Here is an 18,665-nt window from a genome sequence, read left to right on the forward strand (position 1 = left end):
TAATGCAGGTCAGAATTCTCTCTCTCAAGTGGTATCAGGTGACTTCCCTCCTAGAACACCATATAATTTATTTCATTGAAGTTTGCAGGTAGAATGCTTCCCTGGTCATTTTGCTGGTGACTGATACACTTAGAATCTTCCTTCATGCTGGGTGTATTGCTTTCAAGGTCTTTATGTTTCTCTTCTTCGCAAGTGTCTGCAATGGAAAATTACGCTTTGTCTTCGCTCTGTAAACTTCTCCTGGAACTGACATCTCTGCGTTGGTCACCAAGGAACCCCGGTGACAAATTAATCACTGACTGAAAAATATTTTCTTCCTAGTCCATACCAGGTGGAAGATATTAACATATCCAGAGGCTCTTTCCTTCTGCTTAAAAAAAAAATGAGTGGGAAAATTCCTTCTACGTGACAAACTTTGCTACCTTTGCATGATGACCATAAAAATAAAAGCCACAACTGTCTGGATAAGAGAACTTACACCATTATTTGTGATTAAATTTTATCAGGGAAGGCATTTCAATAAACAATAAAATGTGGGGTACACACTGAATTATTTTGCCTTTTCAACAGAAACATTCTAACCTTTAAAATGAATGCTGTCAACTTGGAGGAGGAGATGGGGGGCAAGTTTCTGTCCGTCTAAAAAAAAATATTGTACCTACTGTGGTGAAAAGTAACAACTAAGTGTACTACCACTGAAAGAAGGTAACAAAAACCTGTTTTCCCCTTTTTCGTCAGTTAGTTTACTTAGTGCGTGACAGCGCTTTGTGTACAGTCAATTTCATTGTTTCATCAGAACAGTCAACAGAAAAGCGTCTTCCTTGCTGAAAAGGCCCTTAAACAGCAGCAGTGGAGCAGGAAAAGCCTTATAAAATTGTAGAGTGAAATCTTGGCCTTGTTGACTTCAACAGCAAAATTTGATTTCATCAGTAATGTCTTGGGTTTGTTTGTGTTTTAAAATGTGGTCAGGGCATACTGTTTAAAGCATGCTTTATCAAAGTGGATATTTTTGAAATTAAAGTGAACTTAATATTTAAAAAATTTTCTTTAGATATGTAATTTTAGTGGGTTTTGCCATTTTTATTAGGAATATAAACTTCCTCATCATCTACTTAATTCCTAATATAGTTAGCTTAGTGCAGTGGTTTTGGGTCAGCAGACTATGTAAAAGGGGTCCGCGAAAGGTTGTAGTTACCATAGAACAGTGGTTTTCAACCTGTGGTCTGCAAACCCTTGGGAGTCCAGAGACTATGTCTAAGATTTCCAAAGGGGTCTGCGCCTCCATTCCAAATTTTTTCAGCATATGCAAATGAAAAAAGGTTGAAAACCACTGGCTTAATGCAGCACTTCTAATCAAAGGGCTTCACATCAGTAAAGCTCACAGTACCACCAGTTATGCCCATTTCTCATACTGGTAACAGACACAATGAGTCTAAGTGACTTGCCCAAGGCCAGGGCCGGCTCCAGGGTTTTTGCCGCCCCAAGCGGCGGGGAAAAAAAAAAAAAAAGCCGCGATCGTGATTGGCGGCAGCTCCACCTCGCCGCGTTCTTCTTCAGCGGCAATTCGGCGGCAGGTCCTTCCCTCCGAGAGGGACAGGGACCCGCCGCCGAAGAGCCTGACGTGCCGCCCCTTCCCCTTGGCTGCCCCAAGCACCTACTTGCTCAGCTGGTGCCTGGAGCCGGCCCTGCCCAAGGCCATAGAGGGAGTTAGTGTTAGAGCCAGGATAAAACTCAAGTTCCTGTCTCCCAACCCGCGTTCAGTCCATGTCTGTCTCTGAATACATAAGTACTAGGTTATGTAAAATAGGCAAGGAAAGGGAAGAATAGGCAAAAGTAGAAGTCATTTGTTCAATTAAATATCAAGCAAATTTTATTAGAGGGCTGTGCTGCTGGGGAGGAAAAGTACATAAAAAGGAAGCAAATGGATAAGAAAGAAGGAAAAGCAGAGGCTAGCAGAGTTGGAGGAATGTGCTCCAACACACACATCCATAGCGAGCAACTGACCAAGTCTCATTTCATTGCTTCAGACTTCAGTTGCACAACATTGATCTTTGTGTTTATCATTCTTCTATTCTCGGATTCAAAGGGAGTGCGGGGGGGAAGAGAATTTGTAGAGTTGACCACGAAGCATGTGTGCAAACATCTTTCTGTATTCCATAGTCACTCGCCTCGGAAAAGCTGTGCCGCTGGAAGTACAATCTTAGCACAGATGTAAAACTGAGACACGGAACATTTGTGGGCATTTAAAATCCCATGGCACTTCTCACAAGAGTGGGAGCAACAGCCCCTTAATCCTGGCTGAATTCCAGTTCAGGTAATTACATTCCATCTACTCTACCACAACCCCTGTCTAGTTCAAGTCGGACACTGTATTTTTTCGCTTCCTGGCCTACAGTACTGTGAAATGTTGCCGTAGGCTGTTAAACGGCGATTGCATCCGTGGCTGAATTACAGTAGTAGGTAAAGTAATCTTGATTCTATTGAGTTTAGAGGACTGGGATCCTTAGAAATGAAATAGTTAAGGAGGGTAATTTATGATACTGCCCAGTAGTGCTGCTAAACTTAAGGTTCTATCAATGGTTTAAATTGTACACTGTTTTCCTAGTGTTTATAACTTACTTGTAAAAATTTGATCTACCCAAAGTCTGGCATGAAAGCAGATTTATATATATCAAATATTTTACACAGAAATCATTTTGTTCTATTAAGCTATTTTTTCCAATCAAAGTATATTAGACTGCTTTCATGGCCATTTTTTTTAAATAAAGAGAAATCAAATATGACCTAGTGAATAGCCCATAGTGCTCTGGTTGTTCTCAAGAATTGAAACCAAAAATTAAAATCCTGGAGGTAATGAACCGAGTGAAACATCTCAAAAAAAAAAAAAAAGAAAAAGAAAAGCAGCGAAGTACTTGGCACAAACACTTCTTAGACAGTAAACATTTTAAGGCAGGGGACATCTCATTCTATTTTGTGAAGGGCTATGTACACTCACAGCACTATCTGAATGACCATGTGTTTTTACTCTGTGGACCTGAACTAGCTCCTTAACCCAGAAAGAACGGAGGGTTTTTTAGAATATATAGAATATCTAAAAGCTTCTCGGTCATTAGGAAAGTTACGTAACAAAGTCCTGAAATCCCGCAACATAACCCTCTCAACAAAAATAATACTTTATAATTCTTTTGTGCTCACATCTCTCCTCTATGGCTGTGAGACCTGAACACTATACACATGGCATGTCAAACAGCTAAAGGCCTTCCATATGCGGTCTCTGCGTGCCATTATGGGGATCTGCTGACAGGACAAAATTACCAACCTGAAGGTTCTCCAAAAGTCAAATGCCATAAGCATCAAGGCCATGAGGATATAAGCCCAACTACGCTGGGTTGGACACATCATTAGGATGCCTGAATATCGACTCCCTAGAAAAATTTTCTATGGAGAATTGGCACAAGGACACTGGAATCAAGGCCGCCCCAGAAAGTGCTACAAGGACAGCATCAAAAACAGCACACACTGTGGTGCAATAAAACCGAATGATCTGGAGAAGGCTTCATTAAATAGATCAGCATGACAACACACAACACTCAGCTTTTCAAGCCTTTGAAGAGGACAGAAATAATCGATTGTTAGCTGCAAGGGAAAAGCATCGTACTACTGCTATAGCTATCAAGGCGCTCACCAATGACGTTGTCTGCCCGATCTGCTCACAAGCATGCGCGTCACACTTTGGACTTCAGAGTCACTCCAGAATCCACAAAAAGAGAGAGCATGAAAACGTCATCGTCGAACCAACGGACTAGGCACACACAGTATCTAAAATACACATTTACACAACAGACTATAAAGGTTCCTATGGCCTAGAAGCAAGTCATTCCCCCTTCCCCCCCTTTCTTAACTAGAAAACTGAATACTCCCTCACAGGCACACAGCCATACCTATGTACCCAAAAGGATTAAATCAAAGGTGATGCTCCCCCTCTAACTCACGGCTGTGGTTTAGCATTACAGAGGTGAGGTTACTTACACTATCACCAGAGGAGCTATGATGCTTACAGGCAAAGCATGTCAGTGGATGATAAGGAGCTCACTTCAGCCCTCCATCACCTTTGGATTTGCTGGCTTTTGTTAGCTTGTATAAAATGAACTTTACAGCGTCATGAATAACGTGCCCGTTTCTGTGCATTGTATATTGGAGACACTCTCTCCTTGTAATTTTCCACACACACGGCTTAAGTCAATAGGTGTTTTGTGCACAATGACTGCAGCATAAGACTAGTACAATTACTTTTTGCAGTGAGTGCAAAAGTTTTAAGGATGCTCCAAAAAAGGGCCCAATCCTGCTCTAAATAGCAAAATTCTCCTACTGCACTGGGAACAGCATCAGGTCCAAACGCGTCCTACATTTGTCCAAACTTAAGTACTGTATGGGGGACGATGCATGTAAAAATAAATTATATGCACTAAGCCCCAGACATCAGCATTGACTTCCAACTCTATGCTTAGTTCAATGCCTCCAAGCATTTTAACGGTGCTTTCGTTTCATAAAAAAATATTTACAGAATAGTTTTGTTTCATTTTCGGTAAGCATGTCAAGATTTTGGCTGCTGCATTCCTAAGGAGTCTTCAAGGATTTAGAATTAAACCTTTTAAAGTTTTAAACTAATTCAGTGTGTGTGTGTGTGTATTTTATATATATAAATATGATCAGATGCAAAGGGGGGGGGGTCACACAACTGGCTAGATAACTTGGCTCAGTTCTGAATTTAAATCTATTGCAAATTATTTAAGGGGAAAATATAATAAAGGCAAAGAATGAGTTACATAAAAATGCCGCACAGAAAAGAACTTTCAAAACTGTTTCACAATCTTGTGGAAACCACTGATGGGTGTGTTTGAGTGGTGCAGACACTTGTAAATAACACAAGCCCCCATAATTGCTTTGCTTACTCAACTAAAATTACTTCCCCCTCCCCCCCATGCCTGCTCCACTTTCCCCTTGTTGGTTCGGTTTCTTGTGGGTGCCTGAGTAATACTAGAGGCATTTCCAGTTTTAAAGGCATTTGCTGAGTTTAAGAAATTCTCCCCATCTCCCCTCCCCTTTCCTACTCTGGTTAACTTCTCTGTGGAGTCCGCTACATTCAGCAAGGAGTCTTTATGGTATGGCATCTCAGACTCAGCCAGTAACAACTTCACTTTCATTCTCCATTCATTAGGTTGTCCACCTTCTCAAAACTAAGGATGGTCAAACTGTTTACAATACAAAGCTGCAAGTCAAAACCTGTTCTCATGTGCCCTTAAACAGTATAAAAGTACCAATTTTCCTACAAGTGTTTGTATGACTAAAAATGGGCAAGCAATCCTCTGGATCATAATTATAAGGGTTCATATGAGTACACAGTAGGGAGCCAAGACCTGTCTTATAGAAATCTCTATGCAGACTGTGGAACTCCGTCCACAGAATGACTTTGCTCTAAGCCAAAGTTCATTATAACCAGCGTTGTAATATGCATGTTCTGATGCACTGAAAACAACGATGCAATAGAATGAAAATTTTGAATTAAGTGATGTTTCAATGAAGCCAAGTTCAGGTCCCATCATTTTCCTTTCCCAGAAAAAACAAACTTGAGACAAAAAGCTTCCAAAATTGGCATGATGAAACACCCACTAACATTTCACGCCGTGCTCAGGCATAGGAATAGGACATAAGGAAATGTCAGGTTTATAACCAAGTATTTTAAACCCCCGTTTCCTTAAAGGCAAACCAATTGTGTATATACTAGGAATGGACTGTCTCTCACACACAAACGGGCTTCCAACCAGTCAGTCTCCGTCTCTCAGTGGAATAGTCATTTCACCTGCTTTTAGAATCCCTAACCTTGAAACCATATCCAAGGTTTTCGCTGCAATTAGCTCCATTTTCAGGCTTTGTATTCTGCTCTAGCATTAATAAAAACACAACACCCCAACAAAATACACACTCCACTTCCACCACCATCGGTGAACAAACAGGCACAAATTTCACAATGGCTGAGGTCATTCCCTTTTAGCAGTTAGAGTTTGTGGGAGAGCATTGTTAGTGGCTTTAACTTAGGTTTCTGCAATCACAGTTATGCTTATTTATGCATTTAGAGCATATGATCTAATACACTTAGGTTTAACTACTTTACTCTTTTGACATTCTTTCCAAATTATAAAAGGATTCCTGGGGTTTTCACTCCTTTGGTAAAGAAACAAAATTGCTGCCGAATAACTTCTTAAAAATACAGGAAGGGTACTTTTTGAAAATAATTCAGGTGAAACCCATAGACATACATACTCAGATATAGAAATATGGTTCTCATGAGTCCCCCTTCCCCACCAACCTGAATGAATCCTTCATATTTCTAGAAAAGAAAGTAGTAGCAATAATCTGTGATTAAGAAACTATTGTACACACTCAAAATAATCAGTGACTTTTTAGAAAGAGATACATTCAGACTTTCACTTTTTCTGAAACACAACAGCCCTTATATGGTAAATTTTCTCATCTTCAAGGTGCTTTCCAAATTATGGGCCCAATTCTGCATGTCCTCAAACAGGGAAAACTCCCAGTGAAGTCAGTGAAAATATTGCCGTAACAAAGACAGCAGGATTTGGACTTATTATTCAGTGTTCTCTATAGCGTCTACAGTCACTTTATAATATAGTTCCTTCTGTAACAATTAAAATATATCATAGCTCAGTTTGGTCCTGATCCTGTCTCACTGCAGTCAAAAGCAAAACTCCCATTGATTTCAGTGGTACAAAATTAGGCCATTTGACCCCAATTCAACAAAGATAATTCTTTGGGACAACCCACGTTCTCTTTGTAGCATTAGGGCCCTTATTCATTTAATTTTAAAAAACATCCTACATAAATTTAATTGTCATAGTTTTACTTTTACGCCTACTAACTAAAATCTTCATTGCCCAGAGTCACTTTTGAGGTGTGGGCTTTTTGTTATGAAAAATAAAAAAGACAATGAATCAGTCTGTAGGTTGTAAAGTAATATTAATTATTCTTTCTGTTACAGTCCTTTATTTGTCCTTGCTGAAGAAGAAACATAGAATCAAACGCTTTTTAAAATTCAAACAAACAAACAAAAAAGCATAAAACATTCCCCTTTCCTTTGAGATAAAAAAAATAGAGCTTGGGTGGTGAGGGAATTAAGTGACTATTTAAGTGAGAACTGGAAAACAGGGATTCCAAGGAGTTCCTTTGAACGCTATGTGTATCTTACTGTGTGTGTGTGGCTGTGCATTTGTTTTGACTGGCACGTTCATAAACAAATCACAATATTTTTCTAAATGTTTTAAGAGATTGCCTTTTCAATTTTGATCCTGCAAGTCACTTAACCATGTTTATAATGTACCTGACTATTCTGAATATTTCAATCTGGCACACAAGTTCAAGCATGCTTCCAACCCAGCACAAGTATGCCCACCAAGCCCCAAATAACCTTCATAACAAGACAAAAAGGAGACCACTTCTGCTACTGTATTGTGGGTCCTAAAGTTCCTCTTTTTTGTTAAAAACAAAAACAAAAAACCAGCTGTTAGGTGAAAATGGAGATAATTAAACAGGTTCACAGACTACACAATGTGTGGTGTACAAAACTTTTGTTCTTAGACATCTCAAGCTTATGGTCCTACATCTTCACATTTCTGTAAGATACTATGAATTAGTGTTAAGCTCTATATCGTGGGTGACATAACCAGATGTTACCTGCCTCACCCAAACCTACTACTTTTTCTGTTATTTTTTGGTTCTCCATTTTTTTTAACCCACCTTTCCTAACGAATCTCTGACTACATGAATCATGCATAAAATAAAAATCTAGTTTAACATGCTTCACATTTAACTTTACTAGAACTCTGAAGCAGACTTATGGCTTTCTGCAGAGCCTCTGCACATGAATGGAAGAGAAACTTGCTAAATATATTGCATTCAAATAGTGTATGGTGATAAAATGGGATGGAAGAGACCATTGAAGATGTCATCTGTATTTCACAGCTAACAAAAAAAAAAAAATGTCTTATGATCTCTGGCATTCCACACAGGCTATTAAACAGAAATTATTCCTCTGTGCTAACAAACCATATACTGTACAGTATGACTCAGTAACATAGTAGCATATAAACAAGTTTATTTAACGGCTCTCAGTACTAGGAGTTAAGCAGTTACACATTAGATAATTTAGATGCAAAGGGTGATAATCCTGTAGGTGTTTTTTCCCCTTTAATTGATACAGCATTAAGCCGAGTATTTTTAAATAAGGCATAAAGATACATAACTAAAGCCAGAGTATAATACAGTGGATGAATCAGAGGTCTGATTATTTAAAATGAAAGAAGATGCAGTATGTGTGGCAGCAGATAGACTCTTCTGCCATAATATTTTAGCTCTGATTCTTCTCTCACTCTGCTTTTACATCAGTGTAATTTCAGTAGAATTACTCCTGAATTTACAACAGCCTATCAGAGAGGAGAATCAGACCTTTCTTATTAACCTTAGGTCTAATCAGCACAAAATAAATTATTTTGCAACCAGATGAAGGAAAATTTCCCTTTTTCCTTTCACAAACCACAGCGCCATCAGGTCCTCTGACAAGCGGCAGCCGCTCTGAGCCCTGAGTGACACACTCTTGTCACCAAGCTGCAGTTATTTGCCACCTAACTGAGGGGTTTATCCTCACCTGATTAAAACAGGGTGTTTGTTAAACACCATTACACAAGTTAAAACAATGCGTCATCATCTTTATTTATAGATCTTAACTGCGTTAAGTTGCCATCACCAATTGTTTTCTGATTGGACCTTTCAGCCAATAACTGTAACAAACAAAAAGCATCTAATAAGGATGGTCTTTCTGTCATTATGGAGGAGGAGGAGAAAAGGGGATTTTTTTTGTTAACTATTCAGGGTTTGCTTAGCTCTAAATCCTATTCTTACTAGGGTGAGCAGTATGTGAAGAGATTTGTTGGACTAGCTCAATCACTACTTTTTTAAAAACACATTTTAAGTCAAAACGCTGAATAGTGATTTCTGCAACTAATTTGTTTATGGTCTACATATGCTAGTTTCACAGTTCTAGTTTCAGATACGCTGTATATTTAGCACATGTTCCTTGCTATTATTTTTTTCCCCTGTCTTTGTTGTAGTGAAATTTAATGAGAGGTACCAGATTAACAACCCTAGAGACTGACATCCTACATTTACCCACAAAATATAGGCAATGGCAGTACAAGTTTTCCCTACACAGCCTACCTGACCCGGAGGGAACATTTATTTTTGATTGTCATATTAGAAAACAAGATTATTTGATTAGGTCGTACACACTATGAACAGAATTTGAATTTGCAACTTAATTTAACCATTTGACCTTAACAGTAAATCCACTCAGGCAAAATTAATTACAAACTACTTTCCAGGTATTTTTGAAAACATCTTTTTATTTTCACTTAACTTTTAAGTGTTTTTTCACTGCACAAAAAATCCTAACAGTCATTTCAACATATTAAGTATAACAACCTGCGAATTTACTGCAGAAGGAGTTTACTGCAAAGATTAATTAGTCTTCAATGCTGTTCTAGTTGGTTACTCCAGCTGAAGACACCTTAAAAACATCTGGCTATTGCAAAGTTTGGCAGAGAGGAAACTAATTTCACTGAAGAGAATTATAACCAATTTCAGATTAACTGTTGTACTACTGCATGACAAATAGCTGAAAAGGCGGCAGAAAATTATGGAAATCTGTTTAATAGATCTCTGTTGAAAGTGCGTTTGTCTATAAATACATACACAGGTCCTACACAAAGGCATATACTTTATTTTAAGCACAAGTAGTCCCATTGACGATAGTGGGACTACTCAAGCTTAAAGTTAAGAAAGTCCATCAGTGTTTGCAGGAATGATACCTATATTAAGCTATTTAATCTTTAGCAAAAACTAAAGCGTCCATCACTTATCTAAGCACAACGCAATAGCACTGAGCATGCCCTAAATGACAATATTCTCAATGTCCCTTGTTTCCAGTGTGCATGTCTGAGTTTAACATGTCTGTATAATAGTAATGTGTCTGCACACGTATTGTAGCTTTGTATAGATTCTTAGAGTCCCTCTCCAACAACAACTAACATTTTATTCCTCCGAAATGAAGCTCTTATAATGAAATTTAAAATGGCAAAGGTTGTGAGATATTTTAAACAGTAGCACATTTAGACAATTTCAACCAAATTATGATATAATTAGCAAGTCACGGGGATCAAGTCTCATTGCAATATTTTAAAACAAAATGGTGGTGAGGGGGAATACAAACAAATGATAAAGTTTTATGGAGAGATATATTACCTGCTGTTAATTCAAATAAATTTGATGTCACATGATTTTCCCTTAACAATTTGATTTAATTAATTTTACGACTCAACATGGAATCATGAAGTACACATTTGGTAGTATTTTTTAACTATTTTGTTTTTTGGAGAGAGATTAGTTTGTTTAAAAAAACAATTATCAGCATTATTGGCTTTAATATGCCACTTCAAGTGAATTTTAATTATGAATTTTAAAAGATTATATTGGAACATATCCAAGGCTATAAATACTTGTAACTTTGTAGGACAACCATAATGAAGTCTCTCATATTCATGTTTACAATATTAGAAGACCAGTCATGCCATTGGTTTTTAAGCAGAAATGGAAATGACTAGAGTTGTCTTTAAAAACTGATGGTGCAAGATAGCCTGTCCTGTGTTTTTAAATCTAAAAGCAGCTTGAAAGGAGCTAAGATGTTAGTTTGGAAATAAACAAACAGGTTAAATATCTGCCATCTTCTTGGGATCAGCATGAAGGAATGTTCCAATATATATGAATTGCAATGTCACATGAAAATAGAAGCACTCAATGTATTTGGAAACCATGAATAACAATCCTCCATGAAAAGCGTGCCAGAGGAGGAAAATTCTCAGTAAACCAGCAAATTCTATAAGGAAGTCTAAACAATAAACCATTCCTGCCAGTTACATTAGGAGCGTTAAGGGATGTGCATGCCTGATACTAAACTGAACAAAATGGTTGTTAATAAATTGGATGTAGACTAATAAACGTTTGATTAACCATGTGTATTTTAACAATTAAAATTTCATCCAAGAGGAACGTATCATTAAATTAATAGATTAAGTTTGAAATAAGACAGTTGTATACCTGAAATAATTTCCTTTAGAGGCATTCTCTGACTCAAACATTAAAAACATTAAATAAACTTTGAGTGTTACCTTTAGTGTGATTTATATACTTAATTTTTTCCCCTATGTTCACTGTGAACAAAGATTTTGTATTAACTAATTTTAAATCTATATTTAAGTTACTCAAACAGTTGTGGTTTGTAAATAATCTTGTTTTAAAATAGTTAAATGACTTGCACAGAGTTTCTTAAAACTACATTAACTAATTTAATTGATTCTATAAAACTTTAAAATCTTATGCTCCAGTCAAACTATTACGTAACATGAATATTAATACTACACTTAAAAAGACATTGCAGAATTGATGACAGTGTTTTCGCAAGGCAGTTTTCTGACATTTTTTAAGGTTACTTTTTTTTGGCACTAAGGTATTCACTACATCAAACCTAAGCCAACATTTTACATCTTCAGATTTCATGGTGAGATTTCATTTTTCAATTACTTTATTTAAATATTCTTGTCTCTGTTCAGCCTGCTTCTTAGCAAGAGTGAAGTGTCTCAGAAACAACTTATTTCAGATTTAAGGCTCCCTAACTATGGTATTTACAGCAATACGAACACAAGGCAATTTATTACTACCCTGCTTTAAATGTATGCCAATGAAACCAAAATAAGAATGCAATTAATTTATAGGATACAAAATGGCCAAGTGGAAATATAAATAGAAATCCTCAAGTCTTAACCATTATTATGAACAAATAACTTGTACTTTAGAGTGGAAATGAAAAATGTATCAAATTGCTCTTTAGTGAAGGAAAAATCTAATATTTGTATATTACTAAATTTTGTATATTATTGTCTGTCCACACACACACTTTTCCCACATGGTTCAAAGCTATTACCATCTAGGGTAAATCATGCCACCATCTACTAATAGCAAATAACAATTACTCCATGTGTTAACAGAAAACTGAGAAAGCAGAATCAATAGTCACCTACCCAGAATGGCATGAGGTTTAAAATTAATTCAATAATCCGCTCTCCTGCTTCAACCCCCACGAGCTAACTAGTGTCACTAAAGAAGATGTTACCCACAAAGAACTCCCTCCTACTCTTATCAACATTGTTTAAACCCCCTACTCAGGCTAGTAAATGCACCCTCCTTGCCTTTTGCAAATTGCTCCAGAAACAATACTAAGGGGGGGGGGGGCGGACTAAAAAACACACAGCATAATTTAAACGCTAACGAGTTTGATTTTTTTTTAAACTCCGTAATCAGTGTAAAACGACAGAGATTCTCCTCCTAGCCCCTGCTCTCCACTCCACACACTGTGCACCTCGCTGGGGTGGGCAAGGGGAGAGAGAAATATTGGAGAGACCCAGGCACGTTGCGGTAAAGTCTCCGAGTTTAGAAAGTGGGGGAAAGAGTTTTTTCAAGCTCTGCTTCTGCTAGGAAAAAACGTGCGTGTGTCATTACAAAGCGGCCAAGTGAGTGACAGTTTCCTCTTCCTTCCCTGCGATGGGGCAGGTGGAGGGGCACTTGGTCTGGGGGATGCACTAGCCCCCCCCCGAAGACCAAGAAACAGAAGGCAGCAGCATGGGGAGGACAGGAGCCGGGTATTTCATCTCAGCGCCCAAACCCTGTGCAAAGGGCTGCACGTTTCCTTTCAACTTGGAGCTCTTCGGAAGCAGCCCGGCTGAAATCCCCACTCCCCAGACAAGGGCGTGGGGACCGGTGCCTAAAGCATCCCTCGCTTCTCCCCGCCCCTCGCAGGCAAGGACCAGTGTCCAAAGCACCCCCAGGTGCCCCTCTGCGTCCCCACCGGGGCCAGTGCCCCGAGCGCACTGGCAGGGAAGGGGAAGGGGTCGCACTCACCACCGGCTGCGGAAGGTGCTCGCCCCGGGGCTCTCAGCTCCCTGTCCCCGCACCGCCCGCCAGGGGAGGGAGGCTGGGGCAGCTGCTGCGCGGCTGGGAACTCCAGAGCCGGTGTAAGAGCAGGAGCTGCCGGGCTTCCCAATGTGCCCTCCAAACTCCTGACACAGCCCCAGTGAGCATGTGCGGAGTGTGTGTGCACATGCCCGCTGGGAACGTGAAGCCTCTGCCCTTACCTTGTCCCTTGCCAGGAGTCCGATCGCGAGCCCGGAGCGCAGGGCTGCTGGAAGGGCAGGTGTTGGGCAGCGGGGTTACAGTAACAGGACTGTTAGGGAACGGCAGAATTCCGGTCTGCCTCTGCAGTGCTGGAGCAAGGAGGAGGGGGATCCCTAGAGTGAAGTAAACGTTGGAGCCAGGCTTCATAAAGCAGCCCCCTCCCCCCAAAAAATCATGAGATGGGCTTGAAAAATCACCGGAGTTTAAAAAAAACCCAAAACAATAATTTGGGATTTATTTTAATTTGCCTTCTAGCTCTGAGCCTGCAGGGCGCACTTGGGTTACACATTCAAGCTTTTCTCCTCAAACATGAGGGCTAGAAAGTTGAGGGAGAGAATTCTGAGATGGTCATAGAATCACTTGTCTCCAGAAGCTGAGGTCATAGGTAAAACACCAGATATTGCGAAACCTCACCATAAAATCACCATGGTGCCTTCACTTCAAGATTTCAAACAGTGAGATGCATGGGGGTTGTTCCAAGTACTTTACAATCCAAGTACATTGTGCAAATAAATCTGCTACTAGGTATAATATGTTTCACTCTCAGTTGTCTTTCAGATTACTCTGAATTCCTCTTTTATTTATTACCCTCTTTGATTTTTCTTTTATTTGTGCTGGCAGTTGTTTAGCCTATTTTCCCCTTCTTCTGAATTTATAATGCTTCTTTTGCTGTTATCAAATCTGCCTCCTATTATAAAATGTTAATTGTTTCGCTGAAGAAGTACCTTTATAAAATGTGAAGGAATTTATAACAAAAGCCAATAAATGTTTTCAATCATTTTGTAAGGTGTAATAGAATAGTATGCTTTTATCTGTATTATTAAGATAAATATGTAGCTATAAAATGGTATAAGTATACATTCAAATATAAAATGTAAAAATAAATTGATGCTGTAACTGATTTAAAGGGGGATGTTGGTTTCCACTCCAGTAAAACAATTGTTTTGTGGCAGTTTCCTTTTATACATATTGCTTCACAGACTGGTGACTTAGAGTGCTAGGGCCGGATCCTGCAAACACTTACATGAGTAAGGGGACTAACCTGTGTTGTCCCATTGAGATCACTGATGCACAGGGAGCAGAGCTTTTCACAAACCAGGCGGTGCATGTGCCGCCCCAAGCAGCCTCCTCAGATTTTGCAGTTTCTCTGCCAGAAGACCCATCACATACACACAGACTAGCTTGATACACGAGCCACACATATACAAATAGAAACACTCAGACATGTCCCATATATACATAAAAAGACACATGAGATGCAGAGATGCATTCTGACCCTCTCAGTATATACACCTTACTGAATCATGCATATCTCCCCACTCCTCCCCCAACCATATATGTACAAGCCCATACTCTCTACATCCACTTCTTTCACATCCACCCCACGTTCTCACCCATACAATCTATCCACACTCATTAATACACTCATGGATTTAACTCAAACTTTTGACAATGGAACAAAAACATCATTGCAACTAGACAGCTGGTTTTACTATCAAAATCCCTTGAATCAGCCTGACTGCAAAGTATTCTGACATTTCAAAGGAAATCTAGAGTCCAGCATCAGCTTGGAGCTGGAAAATTTCCTAATATGAACTGCCTTCTATAGCCCCCCAAAACCAAAACTCAGTTGTTACTCTCCCTCCTCTCCATAAGTTCACAGCACTAACCCACCACAGGTTTGCTGCAGTTCTGAATTTGTGTCACTCTCACACGTTAAATTAGCCTAAATCACTAGCCTGGACTACCCCTTCTCTGATTCTCTTCACCTAAACTACTGACCCAGTGACTGATCCACAGCCTATCCATAAGTAACCATGTCCTTCAGGAATAGTCTCTGCAACTCTCCCTCCTTCCTCCAATAAACTGATTACCTGGTTGGTAAGGAGTCCTGCTAACAGGGCAAATACGTAATAGTACTTTAAAAAGTCTTACATACAAAATGCACTCAGGCCCTGATTTAACAAAGTATGTTAGCAGCTGCCCAGCTTTATGCATGTGAGCAGTCGTATTGACCTCAGTAGGATTACTCATGTACTTACAGCTAGACACGTGCTTAAGTTATTATTCTTATTTGTATTAGTGCCTAGGACACCCAGTCATGGACCAATAGTCTGTGTGCTAGGTGCTGTACAAATGCAGAACAAAAAGACAGTCTCTGCCCCCCAAAGAATTACAGGCAAAGTAATTATGAATTGGGGCCTGAAGCACTTATTATGAGCTGATGGATAAACATATTTATATATTTTAGCATGTTTATTATTTATCTGAAGTACTTTAGTAATATGTTTAGTAGAGCAGTTTAAAAAGAGGGGGGAATTCACTTTCATTTTTAGTTTCATAATTCAAAATATTTTGACCAGTTCTGATATATAGCACCTTATATCACTTTTCATCTGAAGACCTTAAAGCATTTAGAATGTCAGAAAAGTTTTATTATTTCCATTTTATGGCTCGAGAATCTGAGGCAGAGAGAGGTAAAACCATTTGCGATGGGTTACAGAACAAATCAGGATTAGAAATTGGGATTTCCTAACTCCTAGCCCTGTGCTCATTCCAATAGAGCATGCTGTCTCTGTTGATTAAATAACAAATGGAAGTTGTGCATACATATGTGAATTAATAACAGTTCAGAATCTGTATTTCCAATTACTAGATAGGTGTTTTATGTACTTATAGCTGAGACAGTTGAAAGGGGGCGGGAAGTACTGTACAGGCCATCTGGCTAATGCTCCCAGAACGATGCTTTCCTTTAAAGGCATACAATTTTCTCCTCAGACACCTGGGAGAGAGAGTTGTCTACTTCACCATCACATGGGAAAAGGATCAAGACCATGAGAGTCTAGGCACAAGTGAAACTGTTCTCTACAGCTCATGCATAAATGTAACAGTGAAATGGACACCATTTAGTTGTTCATAGATTTTATTATTTACTAGATTTGTTATTCAAAATAGATTAACGTTCTGGCTAACTGTGGGAAATGTGGAACTGTACCTGCTGCTTTATTTCACTGTTATAGTTGTGTCCAACCCTGCAAAATTGCTGGAAACCAATTTAGTTTTTTGGTTTCTTATGCATCTCCAAGAGGGTGGTGGCATTCAATTCGGAACTGGTCCTGTCTCTTCTAGGAACTGAAAAGATAAAAATATTACCCAAAATGCAACTGGAGGAATGCTGTATATTCACTAGAGCTGGGCAGGATCCTGAATTTCTATCCCATGGGAAATTTTGCATTTCTGAAAAAAAGTTCCAAATTGGAACAAAAAGTCAGAAGTGCAAAATTTCCCATGGAACAGCAACATTTGAACGAATCTGTTCCAGAAAACTTGAAAGGGAATTTTTTTAACATTTTCTGCTGGCTTCCTGGCTACCCAGTGAGGTCCCTGGCTGCACTGCTGGCAAGCTAGTCATACATCCAGGGGCACTGGGCAGTTCACTCAGCTGCCAGTCAAGCAGCCCAGGGAGCTAACCAGCTGGGGAGCTGACTGCCCATGGAGCCTGAGGTGCCCCAGTTCTATGGCAGCCTGTCATGTGGACTACTCAAGAGCTGGAAGCCCCAGATCCACTGCACCCTCCTAGTCAGGCTGCTGGGGAGCTGGAGCAGGAATTTTCAGTTTTGTACAAACTGTGTTTTTTCTGTCACAAAATTATTCCAAGGGAAAATTCCCAACCAGCTCTAGTATCACCCTAACAGGCAAGAAACAAACACTGTTACATCAGGCCAAACAAGTGTTTCCCCAATATAGCAAACCAGGCAACAAAGGAGAAACACTTAACTTAAACTTAACTTAGCAGCACCTTTAGCGTTAGCTATTATGACCTTAAACCAACTTCTGATACATACCTAGAAAGCGGGAAAGTCATATTGATTCGAGTGGGGTTAAGGAAAGATTTAATGGGATACTGATCCAGTATTGCCAACCCTAAGCATCCAAAAATTATGCACACAGCTGCAAACAATTATGAGATTGGCTTAGAAATCATGAGATTTTATAAATAATAAGTTTAGGGCCCTTTTTATTTGTCTTCTATTATTTGAGTCTTTAGGGTGCAGAGTTTTTCAAACTTTCCTCTGCAACGATGAAGGCCAATAACTTCCTTTCCCCCCCTAAAAATGAAAGCTGAGATTCTTGGATAAAAATATGACCCTAAGAGCTAGGTCTATAAGAAAAACTCCAAATTTATGAGACTTTGTATAAAAGAGCTGGTGGCAGTATGGTCTCATAACAAATCATCCTCTGGACTGCAGTGAAATTTCCCTTCCCAGAACTATGCTTTCTTATTTTTAAATATGTCGTGAATTATTATTATTCATTATATAACACCATTAATTTACATCTGCTTAAAAAAAAGAGGAGAGGAACCAAGCCTCAAAGCGCTTACAATCTATACAAGACCAAAGTTATCCTAATCCTTACCGTTTATACAGATAAACATAGTTTAAAAACAAAAATTTCCAGATACTGGGGCTTAGTACTGCAGGGGACTGAGTACATTGGCCCTGATCCAAAAAGCAGTTTAAACACATCCTTAACTTTAAGCACCCAAGGAGTCTCAAATTGACCTCAGTACAGCAAAACACCTAAGTACCTACATGATTATCCTATAAGACTATTCAGTTGCTCAAAGTTAAGCATGAGCTAAGTGCTTTGCTGAATCAGTGACAGCATGCTCACTCAGCACCTTGCTGGACTGAGTCCTCAGTAGCTAAGCACATGCTTTAACAAAGACCCCTATTCTAGCATCTCTCATTTATCATCAGAACTGGAGGCATCTATTTATCATATTTTTTGTATTTGTATTTATTTATAACAAAGAAAAATCAGGTCATAATATTAAACAAATTCTTAGTTGTTTCTTTAGTACTTGTGAGGGACCAATATTTGTTGCTTTGCCTTCCACTGCTTTCAAATTCAGAACATTTGTAACTGATAAACAAAGTGCATGTTAGCAATTAAAGCTCAAAATTAGGTAGGCAGTAAAAAGTAATCTGAGAGGAGGACCATAGCTACTGATATTATTGAAGCTGTTCTTAAAACATATGGTTTCCAATCTTTAACACAATGCACAAAAATAAAACCCTGCACCCTATGAGTGCCTGATCTTTTCATTGCAAAATGGTCAAATATGCCTGGTTGGTTTTTAGTTTTACATCTCTTTCCTCTTTCTGTTTTTAAAAATAGAATTGTGCCATTTTACTTTAGCTAAGGATCTGCCCCGTTGGTATCAAGCGGAGATGGGCTTTGTTAATTAATTTGCACTGAACGCCTCTTTTTTGCAATGGAAAAGTTGCTTTCACTGTGAAGATGGT

This window comes from Emys orbicularis, chromosome 12 (genome assembly GCF_028017835.1).
Source record: "Emys orbicularis isolate rEmyOrb1 chromosome 12, rEmyOrb1.hap1, whole genome shotgun sequence".
NCBI classification, from domain to species: domain Eukaryota; kingdom Metazoa; phylum Chordata; order Testudines; family Emydidae; genus Emys; species Emys orbicularis.